The sequence below is a fragment of the Toxorhynchites rutilus genome, chromosome 3 (assembly GCF_029784135.1).
Source record: "Toxorhynchites rutilus septentrionalis strain SRP chromosome 3, ASM2978413v1, whole genome shotgun sequence".
Lineage (NCBI taxonomy): Eukaryota > Metazoa > Arthropoda > Insecta > Diptera > Culicidae > Toxorhynchites > Toxorhynchites rutilus.
This window is the reverse complement of record NC_073746.1, coordinates 111,187,199-111,214,004: the sequence shown is the minus strand read 5'-3', so window position 1 is coordinate 111,214,004 and position 26,806 is coordinate 111,187,199. Positions and strand designations below refer to the sequence as shown.

The window sequence follows — 26,806 nt, the reverse complement described above, 5'->3', positions numbered from 1 at the left end:
TAAAAATTACATTTAAGGGGGTATTCTAGTGTAGAGAAGGAAGAAAAAGTGACGAACCAGCCGAAATGTGCTGAAAGTCACAAGAAAATCGGACAGATTCTGAATCAGTAAAGATGCCACTATCGCATGAACCTCGGACAAGCCAAAAACATCTTTGTAGACAAAATGGCGGCCGTTTGAAAAACAAAATGCGGTTTAAAGCGTTTTTTTACGTTTTCCGATTTTTTAAAAATAGTAAAATTTTAAAAGTATAATTTTTAGAGGTTCATGCGATAGAGAGATGCCTGCAAATTGTATCCATATAAGTACGACATGGATCGGTTCAGTAGAACTTGAAATATCGTGTACGCCAGTTTGAAAAAACTAGTTTCGAGAAAAACGCGTTTGAAGTTCATTGCTGTGGCCGTACAAGGTTAGATACCTCATCACTAAAATGGCTCCAGCTCAGTAAATAATAGGATTTTCGATAAGTCCTTTCTAGGGCATATCCTTGAATGCCTAAACTACAGAAATATGAAGGAAAATTTTTTTGATTTTTTTCAAATTTGTAGACTAGAATACTCCCGTAAGGTTCAAAGTTTTCTGCTGAAAGAAGCCGATGGAAACCATAGAAAACACACACACACACATCATTGTTGATTGAGCAGGTAGCTCACTTGGTTACGCGTCGCCTCTGGAATAGTTCCCTATAGATTCAATACCATTAAAGTGATGAACCAGCCGAAATGTGTTGAAAGTCACTATAATAAAGAGAAAATTCAATACCATCGTCACTCGATAATAAACCTACCGCATTTCAAGTCGCAGCTCATTCACGCTGACTCAATATATTGCTGCTCTAGGTATAAACACGAAATAAAGATATTTCATCCGGAAAGCTATGTTCTATCAATACAGAAAACAATAAACTATCCATCTCCAAGGTCATGTGCACCAGTGGTCAGATAATATGAAAGCTTTAAGGGGGTATTCTAGTGTAGAGACACGAATTTCGGACGTTTTTTCGAACTCCGTAAAAATAAAACAAAGAATATTTTTACTATCCATTATATCATTATTCGTTTATCTATCTTTCAACAATAAAACAAAAATAGGACGGAAAAAAAATATTCATAATTAGAATAGTTACATGCTGGTGAAGTGAGGGTGTTCAAAAAAAAAGTTGTGCCATGGCGTACACGATTCCAGTCCTTCTGGTTATCTGAAACAAAAAAATCGAACAGATTCTGAATCAGTAAAGATGTCGCTATGGCATGAACCTCGGACAAGTCAAAAACATGGGTTTTAACAAAATGGCGGCCGTTTGAAAACAAAAATTTCTGTTTAAAACGTTTTTTTTTGCGTTTACCGATATTTTAAAAATATTAAAATTAAAAAGTTATAATTTTTTATTGGTTCATGCGATAGAGAGATGTATGCAGATTATTTTCATATAAATTTGACATAAATCGGTTCAGTAGAACTTGAGATATCGTGTACGCCAGTTAGAAAAAAACTAGTTCCGAGAGAAACGCGTTTGAAGTTCATTGTGATGGCCGTAACAGGTTAGATACCACATCACTAAGATGGCTCTAACTAGGTAAATAATAGGATTTTCGATAAGTCCTTTCTAGAGTATATTCTTGAATGCCTAAACTACAGAAATATGGTAAAAAAAAAAATTTCGATTTTTTCAGATTTCTAGACTAGAATACCCCCTTAACCAAAAAAATGTATGGGGTTGTATCTAGGACACGACCGCATTTTCGACGTAGAACTACGCAATTATATTATGTAATCTACTTGTTTACCACTGTTTATTATTTTAGAATGCATCAAAATTTTTGAAATAACTTTTTAGTTTTTTTTATTGTTACTACTTCAGAAGTAAAAATTTTCATCTGAAATTCGAACAATTTCAAACTGGTAAGACTGTAAATCTACAGTCTGATTGCCATCAGATTGTAGATTTACATATAAAATATATAATATATTAATATGTTACATTTAAGATTGAACAGCGCTGCCAACCCGCACCAGAATTTTTCATTCCCACTCAGATATCCATCACTATCTATAAACACTTTTGCTCCTATATTCCGCTTGAAGCGGAATGGAACCCCACAACATGCAACAATAAGGTTTTCGTACTGGGATTTGAAAGCATACCCAAGTTTCTAAGTTTAAAAAATACGTTTTAGGGAAACATATTCCGGTCTGCACAACGTCAAGCGAGTACAAAAGTACTGAACACCAAAAAATACCCCCAACTTGCATGTATTTTCAAAGCGGATTCCCCCAGGTACATTGATTTAGAAGTCCGTGTTAGGGAAACACGGTTCGGGGGAACAAAAATAATCCCAACTTGCATGTATATTTGCAAAGCGGATTTCCACAGGTACATCGATTTCGAACTCTGTATTGGGGCTCGAAATCCTATCAATTGATGCAAACATCTTTCCGATCTATTAAGAAATGCTCCAGTTATAAGCATTCGTAGGGTTAGCTCACAAATCGGCAGAACAAATGTATGGGAAAAAGGAAATTCTTCCAGTTTACATGAATTTAAATCATTTAGAGATTAGCGAATTGTAGTGTATAGCATATCAAACAAATCTTGGAGAATTTCCGATTCGTTTGGTATGCAAATCATGAGAATTCGTTCACAGTGAAAATAGTTATTAACGTTAACTTTATTTCATAAGAAGTGTTTTCTGATTTGGCAACCTTCCTGAAAGACGTAGTTCTACGTCAACAAGAGAGCAAGTGCCTACGTCTCACTGGCAAATTCTGGGAAGCTCTATAGAATAACTATGGAACTCGCTTTCTCGGATAATCCACTTGTATATAAATATGACTCCTGAATTTTTATTATAATGCATGTGACTTTGCTTTGTTTTGACAACAAAGGTTAGCAACTCAAAACAATAAAAGTTCTACTCTGCAGCATAGGTTTGAAAAGTTTTGAACATGGTGAATATACCTCTGGAAGATCGTAAGGGTTTAAAAAAATGATGATTTTGCCGCATAAAAACCTCTGAAAAAGTTCGAGGATAGATAACCGCAAACACTTTTTTCGACAAAGATAACACTCAAACGCAACATAACCTCGCGGATAAATTCTATGTGACTGAAGAAGCCATCCATACGTTTGACTGCCATAAGAAAGATCCAAAATAAAAGACAGCGTAAAAACCGAAAAATCAAATGTGGAATGCTGCTCGCCAGGTACAAGAGGAAGTCATTTCTCTATCGGATTGTGACTAACGATGAAAAGTGAATTTATTTCGAGAATCCTAAACACCAAAGATTTTGGGAATAATCAACAACGGTTCACAGCCAAACCGCAATGGACGGGAGACAATGTGCTGTGTCTGATGGGATCAGAAGGGGTTGATTCACTTTGAGATACTCAAACCTGGAGAAACCGACCACTGAACGCTACCGACAACAAATGATCCATTTGAATAGAGGTTTAGGTAAAAAAACGGCCAAAGTATCAAAGAAAAAAGTCACACAAAATGATCGTGTTGCGTGATAATGCCCCATCACACGATGCAAAACCAATCAGGAAAACGATGGAGTCGTTTGGTCAAAATGCTTCTAAAATGAAACAGCTCTTTTGGCGTGGCTCCCATAAATTACCTGGTACCTTCCATGAAAAATGGATCCCGTCGTTTCGAACAATTTTAGACAAATAAAGTTTCATTTCGCGCTTGGGCTGAACTGTTCTAAATTGGGATGATCTATCCACTGTTGAATAAATGCTTGATAATAATACAATTCTTTATAAAACGAAGTAGGAAAGTGTTTTCTAAGAGTAAAAAGGAGAGCATTACGTGAATCTATATCCTGGGCCGTGTATGTGGCAAAGTATGCGAAAAGCTTTAATGCGTGCATATTTGCAATATGTCTCTTGTTTCGCTCCCTCATATTGCTCTTATATTCAGCCATTCCATGTCAAACCGAGATAGTGGTTCTCAGATTTCTGTGAAAAGTGGTAGATTTGTTCTTTATCGCATACAATTAGACCTGTATTTTTTTCGTTAGGGTGACCCGGTTCAATATTATAGAACAAAACTAGACCATTCATTCGGTCAAGCATTGTTGTTCATTTTTCTATTTAATGCCACCTAGAATTTCTGAGGAACCACTGTGGAGCCAGTTAGATGCGAAAAACAGTTAAGTCAAACTGGAGTTCCGCGGCGAAAAAAAAGACGATCCTGTTGTATGGAATCTGCTAAGAGGAAGACCCGACTATTAGGATTCGGTGAACCAGAAGCTTACCTGATTTTTTTTTTGTATGTTATTCTAATTGAACTTTAGAATAAAACTAATTTGATTTTGTTAACAAAACAAAATAATCAATATACACCCATTCCTGTTTGACCAAATGTTGATCGAAGCACCCTATATAACCATTTCGAACTGGTATCATCTTTTAGGCGTAAACTATGAAAATTATCATTCTTTAGGTTTGCAAGGTGTTGAGATTGAAAACTTCATTTTGGAATAGTGAGATATTTTTTTTACAAACATGCCAAATATCTTTTGTTTGCTTCTTGCATGTAACGAATTTGGAAAAATGGGTATATTTGACAGAATCAAAAAAAAAGGCCGAATACTGTTGTCATTTTTTTTTTGAAATCCACGAGAATTTATCTTAGAAAAAAAAAATTGTCCTTGAAATGTGATCAAAATTTCGATTATGACTTTTCACAGGTTTTTTCAGTCTTCACACACTGAATATCAAGGAAAAAAGGGTTAAAATGAAAGAGTACAAACATCAAAACTTAAGTGTTTTTTTTCGGTATATATTTATTCAAAAAGCCTTCCGTACAACACGTTCTTCAAGTTTTTCTGTGCAATCAAAGGTTTCTGAGATACAATCCTTAAAATAAAGGTCTAGCCAAATTGCATACGTCTTCTCAAAAATAATTTTGAGTAAAACAAATCATTCCACTAGCGAAAAATACTTTCTTGGTCTTCAAAGCCAAATAAAGCAGCATTTTATTCAAATCTAAAGCCGTCGTTTGCCGTGCAAATTTTTCGATGAAATTTCTCCCGCTAATGTTAATCGACTCTAGTTCCAGTTTTCTGCCAATCGGGATGATGGACGGTCGAAACCAGTTGTACTCAACCTCGGTGGGCTCTTCGGTTGGGCCATCTGTTATTACTTTTTTTTAAACTATTTTATATGTGTCACAATAACGAAAACGTAAGAAATCATGACCTATTTTTTCGATTTTTCTTGGACAATGTGGAAAGAGAGAATATTGCACTTTAAACTCCACCCGTTCTCAGTCAATCTAATCACGATTCATCAGTCATTCAGCTAGCGCTCAGACGGCAGCGAGGTTTTGCAAATGGCCTTTCTCAAGGCTTAGAGTTTATCCTTATTTTCCAAATTGGTATTTTCCAAGGGTAGGTGCGAATAAACTGAGAAATTTGGAGGCCATCATTATTCAAGTCACAGTCTCGCTTCAGCTAGCAGACAGCAGTCTTTCTCGATGCTGATGTCAGACACAGCTGTTTTGCTCGATACGAAGAAGAAATGGAGGATAGATTAATTACGTTTGGAGTACCAAGATTTGGAGTTAATACCTTTTTGCCGGCTGAACGAAGTGGTATGATAATCACTTCAAAATGATAAACATGACATAAGTGAGTTTTTCACTTGTTGACCTAAAAACTTTTTTCCATATTTCAAAAATTGCTCTGTAAGCAACTTATTGAAATTACAATAATCTATAAATATGTTTGAAAGCCCATCAAGGTCAAGATTGGTCAGGTAGTTGATGCATGTCATCGGATGGCCGTGAAAGCACTATAAATATTGTGCTTGTTCTGGCCAACCTCAGATTCTATTCTGCAACCACGGATGTGAAAAATTTTCCGCCTCAGGCATTTTCTGACAACATTAGGCTCTTTCAAAAAGTTTCAACCGAAGCGTCGAATGTCATTTCTCAAAATGAGCTAGAGGACAGAACCTCTATACAATCCGTGACGATTTGTTCAAGCTTTTAACTTCTTGTATGATACGATGAAATACAATTAAAAAATCTCATGAAATTCCTTATGAGTGAAGTTACTTGTTATTCATTTCAGATCTTACATTTGGCACGGAAACTATTGTAAGTAAATTGCAAAGCTAAAAGTAAGCAACCGTGTCGAATTCATGCAATAGGAAACCGTTTGCGAACGCAAATATTCCCGCGTTGTTCACGTCAAATCTTGTCTATCTGAAATATCCGCTAATTGATGTTAGCCATCAAACACTTTACTGTGGGACAATTTCCCTATTGCTCAAAGTGACATTCCATGTCTGTGCGCTGCTGGTTGTCACGACACGGTATGGTATAACTTCTACCTCAAAAAATTAAATCATTCCTTATGATCTCCGTTTTTTTATTTTGTTGCCCTTTGTATGCCTCGAACTCTCCAAATAAAAAATCGTTTGTCAGACGAGAATGAATGATTGCGAGAGTTTATGATTTGTGTGGGAAAGCAACCAGTGACTACTCTGACTCCTATTATACACAACCGACTAGGATTATCTTGAACAATTCGCAAAAAAACGCAAAAAATCGGAAGCCCCAAGCATTAAAGGCCGCCCTGTCGAGCCACGGGAGACAGAGAAAGGAAGTTATAAATAAAACGACCGAATAAAATAATCGTCTGCCTAATGAGGAATTAATGCAGAACTATCTCCTCCCGGGTTGGTTTGGTTTGAGCAGGTGTCATGAACTCCTCGGAAAAAGTTCATTGGGCGTTCGTTGTTTGTCGGAAGAATCGTTTATCTTTCTGCGTGTGAAGGTGGGATATTTTGCGATATGCAGTGGAACAATCGTTTTGTGTATTAATTTTCATTGCAAATGTGATGCACATATTTTGTGTTGAGTGTTTTCAGCGTTCTGACGACCAACCGACCGGAAGCTACGTGGATCCGAGCGATGGGTAAAAATAGAACATCAACCAACGTTCCTGCTGCCTTGCTGCACAGGAAAAAGTGGTACAACATATTGATTTTCGTTTAGCTCCACCTTCAGCCTATTTCCCACGCTCACTTTCACAGCAATAAAAAATCAAAGAGTCATGCAATCGCATTCTTGGGGCGGATATATCCAACGATTTGCCCAGAGAATGGAACGTTCGTGCATTTTGACCGAGCCACCATTACCACGATGATATTGGGACAGATCATCCGCTGTGCGAATTTTCCCAAATATTACGACCGATACACACCTGTGTACAAACACATCACGGCGTCAAAACCGGCGACGGTAGAGTGCATTAGTGAGCCGGCCTCCGCTGGCTGGCGGCGGCAGTACTTACTTGCGCGAGTCTCGGTAAACGTAACATCCCTTCACTTTTTTTGTTTTGGTCCCAATCGGTTTTTTTTTTGCTAACCGGTCATATTCCCCGTTATGGATTACATATATCTTTCGGGGTGCATTTTACGTAATTCGTTGATTTACCACCAATGGTGGTGGTGCACATCCTTCCAGATTTAAATACTAATGATCGAAATCAGCTGAATTGTCAGCTCCGCTGTCCGAGGGGTTAATCAGCACTGGAAGTGGAACATTAACATGATCGTGGTAGCGGACTTTACGCTGGGAACGCAGCATTCTCATCAGTACCTGGTGTCTGTGGTGTATGTCTGGGGAACTTGAAGAGCCGTCAGTAGACCATTCTTTGTTCGATGCATAGTTGTCACCAATGATATAATGGAAGTTTTTTTTAACCATGGCTCTGTTCGCGAAACTCATCGGGCTCTTAAGAAAAAAGATCAACGAAGAAGCCTTTTTTGTTTAAATAAATACGTTAAAAAGCAAAACTGCCGCATTTGAAGTACCATTGCCGAAAAATCGCATCCTGGAAAAGTCACTGTTTGGTGCGCTTTACGAGCCAGCGGAATCATGTTAGCCTAAGAACAAATTAAATTTTTCAATTTAAATTTTAGGCTGTGTATCTATTTTTTATTGTGCAACACAATAAATTGATTATATGGTGTAACCTGGGCTAACCATCGTCATATGAAGAAATTCAAAATATATATTGGAGGTTGGGTCCAAGACACGACCACATTGTTGACGTAGAACTACGCTGTTATTTTGTTCAAGTCCTCTGCTTTGCGCTCTCCTCAAAAGAAACCCTTTCTATAAATATTTCCGGCCTCGAATAGCTCAGCTGTCATCCTTGGTGGAGATAATTTTGTTACGGTCATGCGAAACCAAATCACACACAAAATTACTGAACAATTATTTTCTTGGTGAGCCGATGATAGCCTAGTTTGATGATTCCCCACACTTTTGTGTAGTTCAGAACCTTAATGGAATGGCGTCAGTTTGATGTAATGATTGCAATTCCAGAGACATCAGCGAGTAAGGGGATGTCCACATACTACGTGGACAACTTTTGGGGGGTAGGGGTTACGAAAATGTCCACGCTTGTCCACGGTGAGGGGGGAGGGGGTTTAGAAAATGTCCACGTGGACAAGTTAATTTTCTTTAAGTAGAACAATCATGTTTATAGTCAAAATTTAATGAAATCTACTCTGTATTCACAAGCTTTTTTGAAACCTACAGCCATCTTGAGTACTATGTATTCATCAATAAAAAACTGAGTTGCCTAAGAATGCTTCCCGGTCAAATATCCATATTTTTTCATATGGCTGAACTTCTTCCATGAAATGTATATTCAGAACGAAACGCACATGAACTGGGATCCATCAATTGATTCCAATCGGTAATAGAGGAGCATGAATTCCGTCAGGATAAAGACACCCAAAATCATAAAGAATGTGAGAATTTGTGTAGTATTAAAAATCCCGACTTAAGTGAAGGTTTTAATTCAACTATCACTCTTGATGACAAAATTGCTTTGTTTTTATTTTTCGAGAACTCCCAAAGTTTCTAAAAATTGAAACGAACAACAAATTTTGGTAATACGCTACTATAGGGTTGTCTGGACAGTCCATGCTGCTACTGATGAAAATCTTATCGAGACACTAAATCTTAATAAATCCTCTATACACAACACATGAATTAGTAGATGTCTAAAATCCCCGTTCAAGAGTTTCTGGTGAAGCATGGGTACGAAACACGCTACAATATATCGACTACATATTAACCCATATTCCGGAATCCGATCGGATTTAACAAGGTTGCAACACCCGATACGATTTGACTCGATCAGATTAAAGAGTGTAAAATTGTGCTAATTTCAAATCCGACAGGAAAACCGAAAATTTACCGAAAAACATTTGAAGGAACGTATCTCAATGTGTGATTCGTTCCATAAACACAATGGAAATACGAGGAGCATTCAGAAACAACTGTCAGTGATTTTTTTTTTGAAGAGGCAAGACTGTTTACGGTTCAAATGACCTCGGGAGCTCGGGTCCCTACACTCGTTTATAGTGGATGAGTATGCGTGTTTTAAAATCGCGTTGATTTTCGCCTCCGATAACGCGACGCCGCATACCGCTCGAATTTTAACCGAATACAGGTAAACTTCGATATAACGTACATTCCACTTTCAAAATTGTACGTTGTAACGAATTGTACGTTATATCGAAGCATAATAAAGTACTCACAAACGTAGTCTAAAATACATTATTGTGTTGCTGTTTTAGTCAAGGTAATGAATAACTTCAATCAGAAGACGAAGCCAGCCTTTCTCATGATGTTTCCCTTCGTACTGTTGATTAAAGCCTGATTCATTTAGAATCTGGAATCACAAAACCAGCTGTACATCCAGATTGATTGAAGGTACAAAACTTGTTTTAGCATCACAATACAGATAATTCATTGTTCTATCAGAAAAAAAAATATTGAAAAAAAATTTCCTTTACACTTTGAAAAGGTGTACGTTATATCGAGGTAAAATGTACGTTATATCGAGTGACGTTATATCGAGGGTACGTTATATCGAAGTTTCCCTGTACCTGGAGTAAAATGACATTCAAGTCCTTACTCCCCAAATTTGGTTCCCTGTGTTTTTATTTTTTTCCTGAGCTGAAAAAACATCGTAGAGAGCGTTTTACCAAGAAAATATCAGTAGAAGCATCGGAGGCAATTTTCAAGAAACTCGGAGAAAACTTCTTTTATCAGATCTTCCAAAAGGGGAAAACTTGCTGGGAATCGTGTATTTTATCGGAAGGGCAGTACTTTGAACGCCTGTAATTGAATATTTTGAATAGATGTATTTTTCGATTTTACTGACAGTTGTTTCTGAATGCTCCTCGTACATATTTGTAGCGAACTGTGAAGGGCAAATCATTCACAATAATGTTGAATTAAAAAAATCTTGGGCAAGTCAATCTAACCCTGAGGCAGGTTTTCGCATGGTCTGGGTCTGGTGAGACTAGAATAAAATTAGTATCAAGCGCTTCTACACCCAAAGTTAATTTTTAGCACATGTTCTGGCATCCCGATTTATTACATTAAATGAGCTGAGAGATAACATAAAATGTTCTACTCACCAATACATGTATATCATTTGTATAATATATATGCTAGAGCCAATATGAGCGAGCGAAACAGGAGACAATTTGAATGATATATTCTCGTTCATGTTCTTCTTTATCGTCTTAGAAAACATCTTCCAACTTCATTTTATGATGAGGTGTAATATTATCACGCTCCTTTATAATAGCGCTGGCAGCTATATGGATAGCGTGGTCGTGTAAAGTAACTTTGCAATCCAGCCGGCCTTGGTTCGATCCCCATTGACGTCGTATGGACTTTTTTTTTGCACAATCCCAAATGAAAAGAGAAAAGAAAACAGAAAGAGATGTCTGCTCGCATACATACAAACAATTTTTAAGCTTTTAAAACAGCTCATTATTTGCGCATTTGACTCTCATACACATGAAAAGGCATCTTTTCTGCCACAGATGAAATGTTTTCTGCCAACGCTAGTTTGGGTGTACCAAGCTACTGATCTCGATGAATACCAACAAGTACTGCTCGCAACTGAACGTATTAGAATTAACTATCCAGAACGCATCTAGGACTACCCTTCGCCTTACTCACCAGATATTGCATCGTCAGATTATCAACTGTTAAGATTCCTGTAATAACTTGAACTCACTGTATAGAATGTAAAGCGCTTTGCCTAGTTTTTGACGAGAAAACAAGGAAGTTCCGAGGGGATGGAGTTCTCAAGTTGCGTGAAGGGTTCTGAAATATTGTGGAATAAAATGGTACATCTATAATCGAATAGATGTAGGTCTATAACTTATGCTTTTGATTTCTCTCTTAGAATCGGTTATAAAATATTTAGCATAATTCATTGATAGACGTTATAGACGAGAATTTTTTTCGCAATCAACGATCACGAATATCTGGTCGCGACATCCGGGTTCTGAGACAAAATATTTTCTATCCGATTAGCAAACTCGAGGCCAATTTAAAATTTAATAAAAATGAATGAAAATTTTGACTTGGTGTTGTCAGTTAATCAGTCAATGAACAGCATCAGGATTTGGACACCGCCTAACGTAACAGCCGGTCAGCTTAAAAAAAATATCCGAGAGTAGATTCACGGGTGATATTTTGAATATAAATATAACGTAAATGGAATTCGGATGAAAATAATGGGATAAAATAACGGGAAAATCCCGGCCAATGTTGAAAAAATGGAAGAATTTAAAACAAATCGTTGCTATCAATAAGGCTATCATTTTTATCAATAAAAACATGAAATAGAAACAAACTTGAAATGAATTTTAAGCGAAAAATAGAATTTTCTTGATATTTTTTTTCCAAGAACTGGAGGAATGTACAAGTGAACAACAGGGGGCGGGGTATAAGGAATGCCCACGCTTGTTCACGGAGGGGTAGGGGGGTGTCTAAAACCATGCTTTTTCTGTCCACCTGGTATGTGGATAGTAGAGATGGGCAAACCGTTCACGAACGGTACGAAAGAACTAGTTCGCCGAAAAGAGTGAACGAACGGTCGTTCTTTTTCAATGAACGGTAGTTCTCCCCACGAACTGATTGCGAGCGAACGGTTTGTGAACGAACTGATTCCGAAAGAACGGTTTGTGAGTGAACTGTTTGAGAGTGAACTGTTTGTGAACGAACTGTTTGCGAGTGAACTGTATGGGAAAGAACTGATTGGGAGTGAACTGTTCGAGAACGAACTGTTCGAGAACGAAGTGTTTGCGGGCAAATTGTTTGCGAACGAAAGAGTGCAGCTGAACTGATTTGCGCTGGGCGGAATGGATAAATAGAACGAGAATGCTTGTAAGAAAAATAAAACGATATTGTTATTTACGAGCAAAATGCATGTAACGCAAGGTTTATTTTGTTGATGAATACTCAATTTTGGGTTAAAAAATAAATTAGATTTTCGTAGTTTTAAAGGCGAAGCTGTATATTTTCAGTTTCATGTATTTTCTTCAATTCCGTGAAACATTCATATACTTCCTGATTATCAGAAAAAAATCTAGGGGGAGCTGGGGCGATTCATGAATTAGGTAAACATAAAATCTCATAGTGAGGGCAAGTTGAGAAGAAAGTTTTTTCGTTGCTTTCAATCCATTGTTTGGCCTATTGCGTGTACGTGTTATCGTGATTGTTTATTAATTAATTGTTAGTAGAAATAGTTGCTGAATTTTTCCTCTGAATGAAATTCTTACATGGAATCTGTGTGTTGCCCACACAGAAAATATGAAAAATTGCACATATTTTGTTCGCATTAAATTATTACTTATACTTTAGTCGTCCGATAAACATATTTTCACATACAGTTTGCGACTTTTAAAGAAGAAGCACCCTATCTTTCCCCACTAAATTTCAAAAATATAAATCCCATACGTACACTATCCAATCCAACGATATCAATGAATAGCTGTCTATAGATGTTGGGTTCCAGCTAATATTTTATGTTGTTCTGAATACCGCTAAACGAAAGAGCGAAAGAACTGTTCAAAAAAACTGATTCACTTAGATGAACGGTTTGTGACTGAACCGTTTTAAAAAAATCGGTCGAGTTGATCCTGAGATATCGATACCACCAGTTGAACAAACATGGTTTCGAGAAAAATGCGTTTTAAAACTCGTACAGCGATACTTTATCCCTTGAGGTGACTTTATGCTCTGGCTGTAACTTTCCAATGAAATCAAATATCGAAAAACCCTCTTAGGACAACATTTCTGAGGGCATAAGCTTCCCAAAAATTCGATTTTTTCGATTTTCCAGACCGGCGTTTGCGTATTCTTGTGACTAAAAAATCTAGTCCAAAACTATGAAAACAATAAAAAGCGACTACAATCAATAATTACGAAAATTAAATCTAATGTTCTTGCAAAGTTACTATTTTTGAATGAAAGTTCATTGGCTTCAATATGATATGCTGGTTATCTAAATGGTGGTTCAAAAGTTATGAATTTTTGATAAAAGTCATTTTTGGCAAAAACTTTCAAAAATTTTCATATCAATGACTGATGCATGCATTGTGAAAAAATTAGCACAAGTGTAAGTGTAAAACTGTACATGGTAGCGGTTGTGTTAAAATGAGTTGGAATATGAAACTATTTATATCAATTTTCATAAATAAAAGCCAATGTGTTCCTTCTCGAGAACGGATCGTCCGGTTGAAACTGTCTGTTTTGTTGTGTTTATTTTCACCCAGTGAAAATTCATGCGGCGAGGAAAATTGGAAAAGCGAAGGAATATTCGAAAAAGTGATTTCCTTTATGCTCTACATATCCCATTAGATGCTGTTAGTCCAATTGAAATCCGCATCGAGGCTCTGTTTTTCCGTTCCGTTTGGTTTGAAGCGAAAGTGGAAATGAGTTGAATAAACACTCAGAAAGTAAAAATTATAAAAGAAAATTATGTTTTCCATTTCAAATATGTTTACTCTATTGTAAAGTAGCATGTTTTTCCTTGGGAGAAAAATTGATAATTGTGTTCGAAAATGATAATTATCTTATATTACATTGGTAAGTTTTATTTTCTCTTTTTTTCATCCATACATAACACAGAAGCCATCTCGTTCAGGGTAACAGAGGGCGGCTTTAATCATATCTCAGTCCACTTCGGCATCTTCGATTGTGATACGCACCATCCAACGACTAATCCTTCTGTCATCATCACTCGGTTGTAAACACTGGTGGAGTAAACAAACAATACCCAACAACCAAACAAAACGTCTCTTTTCAGGGCCACCAAATCATTATTAGAGAGTTTAACAATGTAATTCCTAACGGAATCCTACGTCAACTATGCGGTTGTGTCTCGGATACAACTCTCCTGTGACGTTTACTCAATCTCTTCAAAAAATTTCGATCTACAGTGATATCCGGAATAATAAAGAGAAAATTTATGTTAATATTTTTTTCCGGAAGAGAGCTTGTTCGAATCTGGGAGCGTGTTGATGACTTTTTCCGATCGGTCATTCTTCCATTTTCGTGAATTCGTGCAACGTATCAAGCCAAGCCGTATTTCTAGCAGGATGTGAAGAAAATTTTTTTTTTTTTATATCTGTATTATAGTGATTTTCAACTCATTTGGCTGGTTCGTCACTTTTACTTCCATTTTTGGAAGAATGTCGGGAGTGAGAATTGAACTCGTGACCTTCAGCGTGAGAGGCATGGATGTTACCACTACGCCAGACGCCTCCTCATGTGAAGAAGATATTTTCCGGCGGTGAGAACTGTATTCTCTGGTGGAAAAATTAAATTCGTTTAGCAGCGAAGGCTGACGCTGCTGCCGCCACCGCACAACCGATTTGGTTCGGATTTTCTGTTACCGTTCTGCGAAATCAGGCTGCATAGGATTTTTTTTTGGAAAGCAGTGCTTTGGGAGATGTAATTTCACTCAGAGATACTGAACAACAACTTGGATGTACAGTAGGTTCAGTGTTTCAGTGTGACGGCGAGCGAGCAATCAATAGTACATTGTAATGTTTAGAGCCAATTTGACAGTTTGATCGAATTGATCTCTAGTGTTCTATGAATTGTTCGCACCCAGCAATGTAAGCACTCATTCATTTGTCATTGCTATCAAATATTTATACTACAGAATTCATTCTTAAATTACTATAATGTATATTCTCACCAACAATAGTTTCGTCCCACGTCTACAGCTCTTTTTGTGAAACAAACTATTGAAGAATTGAAAAACGTCAAGCGCTATTTCAACGAAAATTCCACGTTCTGATTGGGGTCCATTGGCATGAACAATGTGTGCTCTTCAGCTGTGCTGTCAAAAACGAGCAAGTAACGTAGCGGCAAGGCACAATTCACCGTGCAACAGTATGAAGGTTGTTTTTTTTTGTGATTTCTATTTCTAATGTCACTCTAGACAGCGAGCAGTCATCAGTGTATGTTAAGGCTGAGAGTTGATTGCAAGTTTCCAAATTACCTTCTGAAAGGCTACGAGAGAGGTACGAGAAAATTGCGAATCAACACAATTCCCCAAACTTGGAGGATACCTTGCGAACGTTTTCAGCAAGACCAACAATCGATAGTCATTCTCAACTTTACCCTGGCTCTGGAGGATGCATGCAAGTCATCTTTTATGATCCTTCGCACGAATGTTGTAGAAATATTCGCGTCTTTGGACTTTTCATTAATTCAACAATCCGGGCGAACCAATATACGGGCGAATCGATATATTAACCAAATTTCGGTGTGATGACAGCCACAAACGCTATTCTCGAAGTTACTGAAGCTATAATTATCTTTCCACGTCAGCACGGAGCGAGCTGTTTTTCTTGCAGAGCGAACCAGAACCAGAAAAGACCTTGAGATTCAAATTACGTCCGCTCTTACTTTTGGTGTTCATTGCGAGCGAATGCACCAGGTGCATTCCACCTCGGATAAAATGCACAACAGAACACGCGAACTGGATCCGCCCTCTGCCACCACCCCACCACCATCTTTCGGAAGGAATTGGAAGGAAAGAACAATATCTAATTGCAGCTTTCATGACATGCTATCCCATACCCGATGTAATCGATACCCCAGCGAGAGTTGGGGCTTGCTGAAACTAGCTCATTTGAATAAATGCGCTTGAAAGCTCCGTCTCGGTTGGCGAAAATTGAAATATCCTCTTTCATGTGACAAGCAAATGGTGGTGGTTTGGGTGGTTGGCTCCCGTGTACAACCTCCTGTGCAATGGGAGGGGGGTAGAATTGAGCGCGCACTCAATCGGATCCGATTATAGTGTTAAATTACACACAATCGAAACGGTTAGTTTCTCCACTTTGAGACTCGATAGTCATATCGTAGTATTTATTTCCGATTCGGCTGTGTCGAATTAAAACGGTAAAAAACGTACGCAAAACGCTACCCAATGAGATCGCAGGTTTAAGCGGTGGGGTCACATGATTCCGACAACGATCGGAGGACCTTGAAACATGGTTGAATCGGTGTTAGTGCAAAGCCACAGTTATGACTAATTCATAATCGTTCGGTGGCAAAGCAACGGCCGGAGCAGTATGACGTAATGCAGCGCGCGGATTGTTGAGCATCTTCACGCGCATGGATTTGAATGTGAAGTCTGGGAGATAAGTGTAGCAATGGTGAGTCTAATGCAAAGGCAGAAAGGTGTTGATTGAATAATGCGCTAATAACTTATAATCCGCAGAGCAATCATCAATAGCAAAGAGGGTAATAACCCTAGCGCACTGTCGATAAGATAAAAAATAGAGTATGCTATCACTTCACGGTAACTTCCGTATGACTTTGTCAGACCAGGTGTGTGTGTGTTGGTACCCCACGATTTGTGCACTACAAATCAAAAATCCTCGGCTGCTCACAGAGCATATCGGCGCATACCACCCCCTCCTCCTCGAAACACTATCTAATTTTACACTTGTTTGCGCGATTATTATGTTTTTGTTGATACAATCGCTCGATGTAATACATAACCACTTTTTCGTTCAAAACTGTACCATCATCAAACAACAAACGAGCAATCAAAGTGTGAACCATGAATCGATCGGTGGACCGGCAGCAGAGCCAACCAGCTTCGATTGTGCTCGGACGGATGGCCTTCGAGTTTTTTTTTCTGTTCGATGATTGTGTTGTGGCCATCGGAAAACTGTCTGCACAAAGTGTGCTTCATGTTTCATACTCCGAATCAAAACAGTTACACAACCTCGACCAGAAACCCCAACCGGGTAACGATGCGACCTTCAACTTCCGGTCTGCGAAGCGGACTGTGCGCGTATTACGCCTCAACAAGAATCGCGAGAATGAACGAATTATTTGGAAGCGATAACCTCCGTCATCGAAAGGCTCACCAGATAATGAGTTAAGTGAACAAAGTTCACAGATAATAAAAACAACAAAAAAAACAAGAACCAACAGATAAAAATATGAACTGGAAAAAACTACCTTATGAACACACAAAAAGAAGTAATAGGAGGCAACACACAAACAACAGTGTTGTGTGTGTCAAGGTGGGAAGCTACACATAGGGAACTCGAGAGCTCCCACCCGGAATACAGTGGTAGAACTCGGCGCGGTGACTCACAGCGGCTGGCAGTGTGCGACCCCCGCACTCATCAAACACGACGCACACTCTAAATTTGTGTTGAAACCGCGCACACACTATCTGACATTGAATTTGCTTCGCACTACTCAATTATTATAACACTTCGTCGCTTTTTCTTCTTCGTTCTCGTGCCATCCAGATAATTTTCCTCTGCATGAGATGTGCAATAGTAAGTAGCAGCACCACATTCACTAGTTATCCTTATGCTGGGAGGAATTCAAACGCAATTTGTCACTTCCACTGAGAAGGAGAATCATTCACTTTGTCGTTTCGGTTGCGTTCCAACAATTTCAATGAATATCAAATAAACACATCCAAAAGCTAGCTTTTCGCAACGAAGGCTAATAAATTGACCGGAGTTGTCGTCGAACGCGTAATCACTTTTCTCATGTTTTTCTGCCGAATTGCACACAAATAATAGATCTCTCGCGCACACACAGCCTCGTCGAATCGTTCGCAGGCAGGCGTTCGATTTGGGGGGGCGATTCGACAAAACACTGCTGCGCTGCTGTTGCTGGATGACATATGAGACGATGCACTGATTTGACAGCTGTCAAACAAGTCGAACAAAGCGCGACGGGCGTGTATATCGTCTGCATGTACTGTATCGACTAGGGTGAATCCATCTGGCGTGAGCTAGCGGAAACTGTTTGCGAGCGCGCCACAGGATAGTGTTGCCAGGCAAGCGTTGATACTAATAGCGAATTCGTTTTTGTTCAATTTCAACCCAACTGCCGAACTAACTGCTGTCAAAGCGTTTTTTTATTCACTCAGTTTCAACCTAGTTTCGCACTAAGTTCACCCCGAAAGCTGTTAGTTTCGCACTGAGATGTTTCACGGGTTTGCACTCGGGTTCACCAATAAAACTATACTGCACATGTTTGCATATGAGACGTAATCACCAACACCATTAGTGTTGAGAAAACGTAATTTTGTTGTTTTTTTGACGTGGGACTACGTCTAACCGGAATATATGGAGGGTAAAATGAAAACCTAAACACAGAACATGCAGGAAAAAATGAAAGATTTCGAATGCTTATAGCTCGAACATTTCGTACTGGATAGGAGAGATGTTTGCATCACTTGATAGGGAATATTTCTACGCATCTATCGCAACTAACAAAATGTTGTTTTTCATTAGATAAACAATTGAATAACTGTAAAATATTAGGCGTTATCTAAACGCCCTCACTGCATCGTTTTGATTGGCCCGATTTACGGTTTCCCTAACACAGCCATCAAAACCAAGCAGCCTTGGGGAAATCGGCATTGCAAATACATGAAAGTAGGGGGACTTTTGTTCTCAACGAAAAACTAACACAGACTTTAAAACCAAGCAGCGAAATCGGCATTGCAAACACACGAAAGAGCCTAGAGGCGAGTGAACTGAAAAGTTTAAACCCTCTTAAAGCCAAAAAGCAGAAAAAGAACACACGAAAGTAGGGGGAGCTTTTGTTCCCACCGAAATGTTTTCCCTAATAGAGATTTCTAAACCAAGGTGCCTGGAGAAATCGGTATTTCAAATTCATGCAAGTCGGGGGTATTTTTGTTCCGACTGGAATGTGTTTCCCTAACACAGACTTCAAATCCATGAAGCGTGGGGAAATCGGCATTGCGAATTCATAAAAATCGGGGGTATTTTTGTTCCGATTGAAATGTGTTTCCCTAACACAGACTTCAAAACCGAGGTTTCTGGGGAAATCGGCTCTGCAAATAAATGCAAACTGCGAGTACTTTTGTCCTCGCTTGCCTTTGTGCAGAGTGGAATATGTCTGTCCTAACATGATCTTCTAAACTTAGGAACCTGGGAAAATCGTGCAGCCACTAGAAGCGAATGAACTTCCCAGTTTCAAGCAAATTCGAGATTCGAGAAGTATGTACACTTTTGGGATGTAAACTTCAGAGGGAAATGTAAAATAAAATAATCGTTTGATAATTTTTTTTTGTCTTTATTGGAAAGATTTTCAGCCTTAGGCTGGTTCATCAAACGTTTGATAATTCTTCCGTACATATATTTTGTTCTAGTCATCATACCAAACGTAAAAGGTCCGTCATTAAATTTAATTGTAACGAAGAACAATCAATCACAATAAATGAATTGACTTTACACGGCATTTGTTCATTTTTTTCACTCACAGAGCAAATATATTGAACTCAATTGAATTTGGAAACTGTTTCATTCAATCAAGAATTTAATCAATACAAACGAATGATTGCTAAGCTAAGGTAGTTCCACGTGAACCTTGCGGTTATATCATAGATATAACCCACTCATTTTTTTTACCTACAAGCGTAACCATGCAAATTTCCAATGAATCTGTCCAGTTGAAGGATATTATCGGCAAAAAGAGGGCCTAGGGAATTTTGCGGATTAAAACATATTTTTTCCATTTGGAAAACGTTTACGTCTATTTATGCGGACAATCAATCGTTTCAATGAACATTTGTTCGCATAGCTAGACGTAATCCACCAGGTTGCTCTGTCTGTAGCGTTAGTATTCGCATTTCCAATAATAGTCAAAACGTCTCCGTTGGTAGTTTCAGTTGTTATCGGATAAACTCAAAAAGGTTTGGAAGACATTTAGTGAAATATCTGGAAAAGGTGCTCTAGATTTGTTGCGAGTCTATGATAGTACTTCTTTCTTGAATACTCTGGGATATGATAAGAACAGCAGGTTCGTATTTTTTCAATTAATTGAATTTGTAAAGACAATCTGCAATGTTGGTAATTTTAGCAACATGATTTACCGATATCGCGATCAATCGCATAAAGATGGTGTAGTGACTTACACCAACGGTATGAGTAAATGCTGAGTATGTGGAATAATTCGATGTCGAATCCGGGGAGTTATATGCTATGAACCAATATTGTTTTTATTTCACTACTGATCTGATTGTTTCACTATCTACTTGAAGATTCAAATGCAGAAATTTAGGTAGTTATAACATTGAAAAACACAATTGCTTCTCTTTGTTCATCGCGGTACAGTGTTCAGAAAATAGTAATTATATGAGCAGTGTTTCAATGGTTTCTTATATTCATTTATTAGGAAACACTAAGTAATAAGACACTGTCGCGACAGGCATGTTTGAATTCTACAAAGAATGTGATTCAAATGTAGATTTAGCTCATGGCACATAATACTTATATTTTTTGATTTTCAAACGATGTATAAAAGCTGTATGAAACTACGTCTGTTATGCGGACAAACAGTGATTTTTCGGAAAGGTTTTTTCAAAATTGCTCAAATGTTTTCGAATGAAAAATGTTTGTTTGCATGTTGAGCAAACGTATTACATTGCGTAGAATGCAAAACGGCGAAAATGTCGATTTTGTCCATTTTGTCGTTTACGTCTCCTATACAAACATTGGCAGTATACTGAATATTCAGGTGGAATAAACATGCCTTCAAAATCAAAATTATGAAATTATTTATCATGAATGATTTATTTTAACGTATCGTTTTTTTTGTGATGAAATAAGAGGTTTTTTTCCGAAATTGCAAAAAACATATTGAACAAAAACTGTGTCTGATGATGATTTTATATTATAATAGTAATTATTTGTGGAACAAACAGGAAATGCATCGACAAATGGTTAAGTGAGTGTCAGGAATACATGTGTTAGGTGATCAAACAATATGAAGTAAAAACTTTCGTTCAAACTTTTATATTTTTACACTGCACTTGGCCCTTCTGATCTGATAGAGAATAATTTACCTCCCAAGCACTAATATCGTTACCAGACGTCGACACTGTACATTTGTCATCGCAAATATAAACAAATTAGAATGTACACCAACATTCGCATTCGTGAAATTGAAAACGTTTTTTCTATTACAGAGTCAGTTTGGCCCTAACTCAGTTTTAAAAATGAATTCGCTATAATTGTTTTTATTCTAACAAAAAGTTTTTTTTCCACGGCTGAACACGAAGTTAAAAAATCTTTGAGCAGTGGGCATAATTCGCGATCGTAGTGAATTGAAATTTGAAATCAAATTTAATTTAAACATTTATTTCCAAACATTATGTTTGTGGTTTCCCCAAATTCACATAAATATAGTTCAACGGTTTCCCGGCATGGGTATCCTCCGCCATCGGGTGTTGAAACATGTAAATAATTTAATAGTTCAACGTCGAATACATCGTCTGTCCGGTCACCGTATATTGAACTACAATCTAATTTCGAACTTTCGAATCCGGATTCAAAGAATCACATCACTTATCGCAGTAGAAACACGCTCTCCTGGCTGCAAATATCATACTAGCATTCCATCCTTTTCTCCGGTGACCGGTTAGGATGTGGCCGGCGTCGTTGTTGACTATTCAAGATTAGAATCACCAAGTTTTGCACAATGAGAATGGGTTGCTAGTCCCAAGCACCATTCAGCGAGTTCTTTGTGTAATTTGACTGGTTCAGTTCAATGAATTCTACAGTCTATCCAAGCTCAAGTTCAAGGGAATTCACATAAATTAAGCATTACGACATACAGTGACGGACATAACAATTAGAGCACTAGTTCAACGAAATTTCAAAAACACGTTCTAAACGCCAATTTAAATGAATACTAACATGACAAGTTATCAGCGTCTAGAGTAATTCTTCTGAATTTCAAGCGAAAAGTCGTCGAAACGTGCGACAAAGCCATTACTCATCTATATAAATAAAAATGATTTGGTGTCTGTTCCTCACGAATTAACTCAAGAACGGAGCAGCGGATTTGAACAGTCAGTACCAGGATTGAAGCGTCTGCGTCAGATCTATATGCTAAAAAAAAAATATGAAAACCATTCGGAGAGTTGAAAAAATAGGAAAGTTTTTTTTTGACAAGTTTTGTATATCTATATTAATAAAAATGTTCGTTCCTCACGATTTAACTCAAGAACGGAGCAACGGATTTGAACAATCAGTATCAGGATTGAAGTGTCTCAGTCTGCGTCAGGTTTATATGCTAAGAATATTATGAAAACCATTCGGAAAGTTGAAAAAATTGGAACGTCTTTTTTTTTGACAAGTTTTGTATATCTATATTGATAAAAATGATTTGGTGTTCGTTCCTCACGATTTAACTCAAGAACGGAGCAACGGATATGAACAGTCAGTATCAGGATTGAAGTGCCTCAGTCTGCGTCAGGTTTATATGCTAAAAAAATAATGAAAACCATTCGAAAAGTTGGAAAAATGGAAAACCAATTTTGGGAAGTTTTGTATATCTTCTATATAAATAAAAATGATTTGGAGTCCGCTCCTCACGATTTAACTCAAGAACGGAGCAACGGATTTGAACAGTCAGTACCAGAATTGCAGAGTCTCTGTCTGCGTCAGGTGTATTTTTTACAAAAAATTATAACTTAAAAACTATGATACTTACAAAAATCTTGTCAATGGATGAAATGTAGAAAATTATTTTGATTTTCACAAAATAATACCAAACATTTTTTTGGAAAACAAAATTCGCTGACAAAAAAGTTATTTTTAAAATTAAAATTCATTTTTATATATATGTGAATAGCCCTTACAATTTCCAACAAGTCGTCCATATATCGGAAGATGGGTACTTTTGCAGGGAAAAAGTTTTTCGAACAACACTTTTTCATGTTTTCTTTATCCTAATTTTGTTTAAAGTCAAAATAGCGAAATACTGTACCCGTCAAATTTTGAGATCTTGTTAAAATATAAACTTTTGTCGAAGACATAAACTTACTATATTTTATAGTTTTTGGAATACAGGTCGGACTCGATTATATATAATCGCCATTTCACTTTCAACGTTTATTTTCGAATCCAATACATTAATGTTTGACATTCATACATTAATGAAAAAAAATTGTTTTTTAGAGATTCGATTATGTATAGGATTTGAAAATAATTGTTGAAAAAAATGGTCGACTGTATAAATCGACCTGTATAAGTCATTTTTGTATGAAGACTCCTGGAAAAAAATAATGTTTTGCTCGTAACATTTTTGTGTGTAAATTCTCGCGTTTGACATGTCCTTGATATGTTTCTAAATAGAGAAAAGTTAGCAGAGCATGTAAATTGCGATAATTTATAGTGGTCCCGAAGCCATATAAACTACAAAAAACAAATACAATCAATAATTTCAACATCAAAATCCAAAATCTTTACAATAATATTTTTTTATATTTTTTTTTTCAGAAAGCTGAGACATAACATATCCAAAATTCAGAGAGGCGTTATTTTTTGTTCTTGAGTCATGATTTTTCAAAATTAACCGATGGTAAGAAAAATAAATTTTTAACCCTTTTTCTGACTCAAAAAATCATAACTATTGAACTACTGAACCGATTCATATAATCGATATATCAAATTAAGCCAATAAGCTATTCTTGTTTAGAAAAATATTACATTTAAGAAAAAATAGAATTTTGTTTTCGTAATTGTTTTTCATAGTTTACATGGCGTCGGGACCAAGGTTATAGCGGGTACTTTTATATTTTTTTCACATAACATATTCGAACATCAGAGAAGTGTCTTTTTTCGTTTATGAGTTATGATTTTTCAAAGTTAACATGCTTTACGGTTTTTGTTCAAAATTTTTTTTGCGTTCCAATTGTTATACAGGTTACGAAATTGTACAGTCATCCCAACTGGCAACAATGCGCCATAGGCCCACCAACGTATTGCCGCTCACAATACGCCCGAGTGACTATGCAACCGTTTGTGCAGCACAACTGTGTTCACCTCTCGGGACAAACGCTACAGTCCGATACTTGAACGGGAGGCAAGGGTACCCTATGGGCCTCTTCTTCTCAAATTGGGGAAAAATAATTGAAGAATTCTCGAAATCAGTTCTAACAATGAATTGTTAGGAAATTAAAATGTAGTTCATTGACAAGCATGATTAATCATTTAGAAACCATATTGAATATGGTTTCTGCGAACAGTGAATCATAGCTCTCCCTTGCTGTGAAATGAACCTCGACGAATAAACGTACAACGTTTATCATTAGTCATAATCAATACTTACTCATGATCATAGGTCACATTGCGATGCATTTTTCTAATAACGGAAAGAGAATCAGTCAATGGTACTCACCTAAAACGAGAAAAATAGTAAATAATCAATGCGAAGATCTAAATTTGGAAACATTAAAATTAATAGGTTACTCTCGAGAAGCAAATACAAGAAAAAAGTCTTGCTCGGTTAAATTTATCTTTTTCCAAATTTCCATTCATGTCACAATAATTGGGCACCACTTACGTGGTGAGCAAAACAAAACGGGCAATGCTTTACATAACAATCCTGTTATCATCAGTAGCATAACTTTTTGCGAGGGTTCAAGATGTGTATTGCTGCAAGGAATTATTTCGCTGTCTGTCGCCAGCCAGTTATTCCCCTTCAACCTGAACTACTACATGCCGGACGGAGCAATGAAACTCTCGGAACGTGTTGTTTGCTTTCTTAGCGAAATAGGGAGTGCTGTTTGCAGTGCTTGGTTTATTGTACCTCACACTTACCCCCACCACCGCTTCACTCAATCTGTTCTTTTTTTTTCATTAATTGATACACAGTGTCGCGTGTTTGGGTGCTGAATAATCAATAAAATTCCCACGAGTCGTATTGTTGTTCAGGTTCGGCACTAGCTAGAGCGAGTGAACGAGAGAACGAATATGCTGTTGAACAGCGACAGAACTCTACTTCTAAAAGGACATAGCCGGCATACCATACCACTTGTGTAACCAACCCTGCTGTGCCCTGCTTCAAATATTTCCCAATCGAAGGTGTGTCCTTGGCTGACCGAAAGGCTGCTGCTCTCCTGGTTATGTAATATGTCTGCAGTAAAGATATGGCGCATAGGGCGGACTTTCGTAATGCGGAGATTATTATTGTTAATACCAATTTGAACCCATATTCAGAACACCCAATGAGCTCGATCATTCGGATAATTGTTAAGCGAAAACAGCGAATTAAAATTCATTCTCTGTAAATATAGACTCGAAAGGCCATTTTTTTGCTGACGTAAATGGTTTCCCAATTGAAATCCAAGTTTGGATATTGGTTGAAGTGAATTATATCATAGAGCCAAAGCGGTTCAATCATCGCAAGGCAAATTTTATCTCAAATCGCTTTGAGTGGCCGCGGTTGTGTGTTATAGATTAATTTAATATTACTCGATCGATACAACTTGATATAGATAATTGGTTGATTATACACCAAAAAGCAAATGTTTGCACATCAAAGATGTTTTTCACAATGGAGAACGTGCTGCGATTAGTTATTACCTTATCTTGCGTGATTGGAGTTGCGAGATACCGTCGTTCGGGGCTACCATTTTGCACGGACCGCCTCCAAAAACCTGCTATCATTGCTTATCAAAACCATAAAAGCTCCGAGAGTTATGAGGAAAAGTCTTACAACAGCACTAGAAATATTGTCTCCATAAGCATTGTTATCATCATCTGTATGCTACGGTAAGTAATAACGCCTACCAAAACCTCGAGACTCATGGTGTGCGTTGAGGGTGTACATTCCAACGCGATATGGAAACAACGGTACTAAATTAGTTCTAGTTTAATGAGGTGTGTTTTGGCAGCTGATTGAAAACAGAAACTGCCATTCTCCATTACCGAGAGAATAGTTGTTAGATTCAACTTTATAAGATCATCTGGATGGGCTTCCCTCCACGTACCGGTAATTATACGGCGAAAATTGGAACTTTGTTGGCCTGTTTTACTCAGATACCTAATATGAACCCCTCAAGTACATTTTGAGTCGAACCAGATCCCAATATACTTGAATGATATGGTATGAGTGATTGGCTTGCCCAAAAATTTAAGCTTTAGTTCTGCTGGTCTATGCTTCATAAAAAAGACGACCATCTATGATCCCGGAACAGAATTGTGAATTGTTTTGTGGTATATCACGATCAATTTTTCTCACGGGAGCGGAATCGGGATAAACCCTTTTGTGTGAAATTAAAAATCTATCGATGTGAATATTGACGAATTTACGTTGGATTTACAACCAGATGGGGCAGCGAGTAAAATGAGGATGTTTTGTTTTTTTGATATGAAATTCGTTCAAATTTTCTAGAAAAATCAGAATTTATCTTCAAATTTCCCGGTTTCATGTATTCTTTCCACGATGAAAAGGTTAGAAAATCATCATTTTACAATGCGCTATGTACATTACGAGGAATGGCTTGTTATAAGTATTGTAACTTTAATTTTTTTCAACTAAGTAAACGATGAATAGGGTGTTTTGCGCTAAAAATACTGCAAATCCTTCTCGTATCGGCCCCTACATAATCAATGATATCAGCCAATTTGATATGATAT

At 37.4% G+C, this 26,806-nt stretch overlaps 1 protein-coding gene across 3 annotated transcripts in view; it reads right to left on the bottom strand.

Annotated features, from left to right (window-relative positions):
* The window catches only part of LOC129779888 (trafficking kinesin-binding protein milt), a 298,718-nt gene that overhangs the window by 81,601 nt on the left and 190,311 nt on the right, over positions 1–26,806 (bottom strand). Inside the window, exon 1 of one of the 3 annotated variants that reach the window (XM_055787639.1) lies at positions 17,343–17,482. The exons of the other annotated variants lie outside the window; for them this stretch is intronic. The gene's annotated coding sequence lies outside the window, so the exon portion shown is untranslated. Of the gene's footprint in view, positions 1–17,342; positions 17,483–26,806 lie in introns of those variants that run through there. 3 annotated transcript variants of the gene reach the window in all.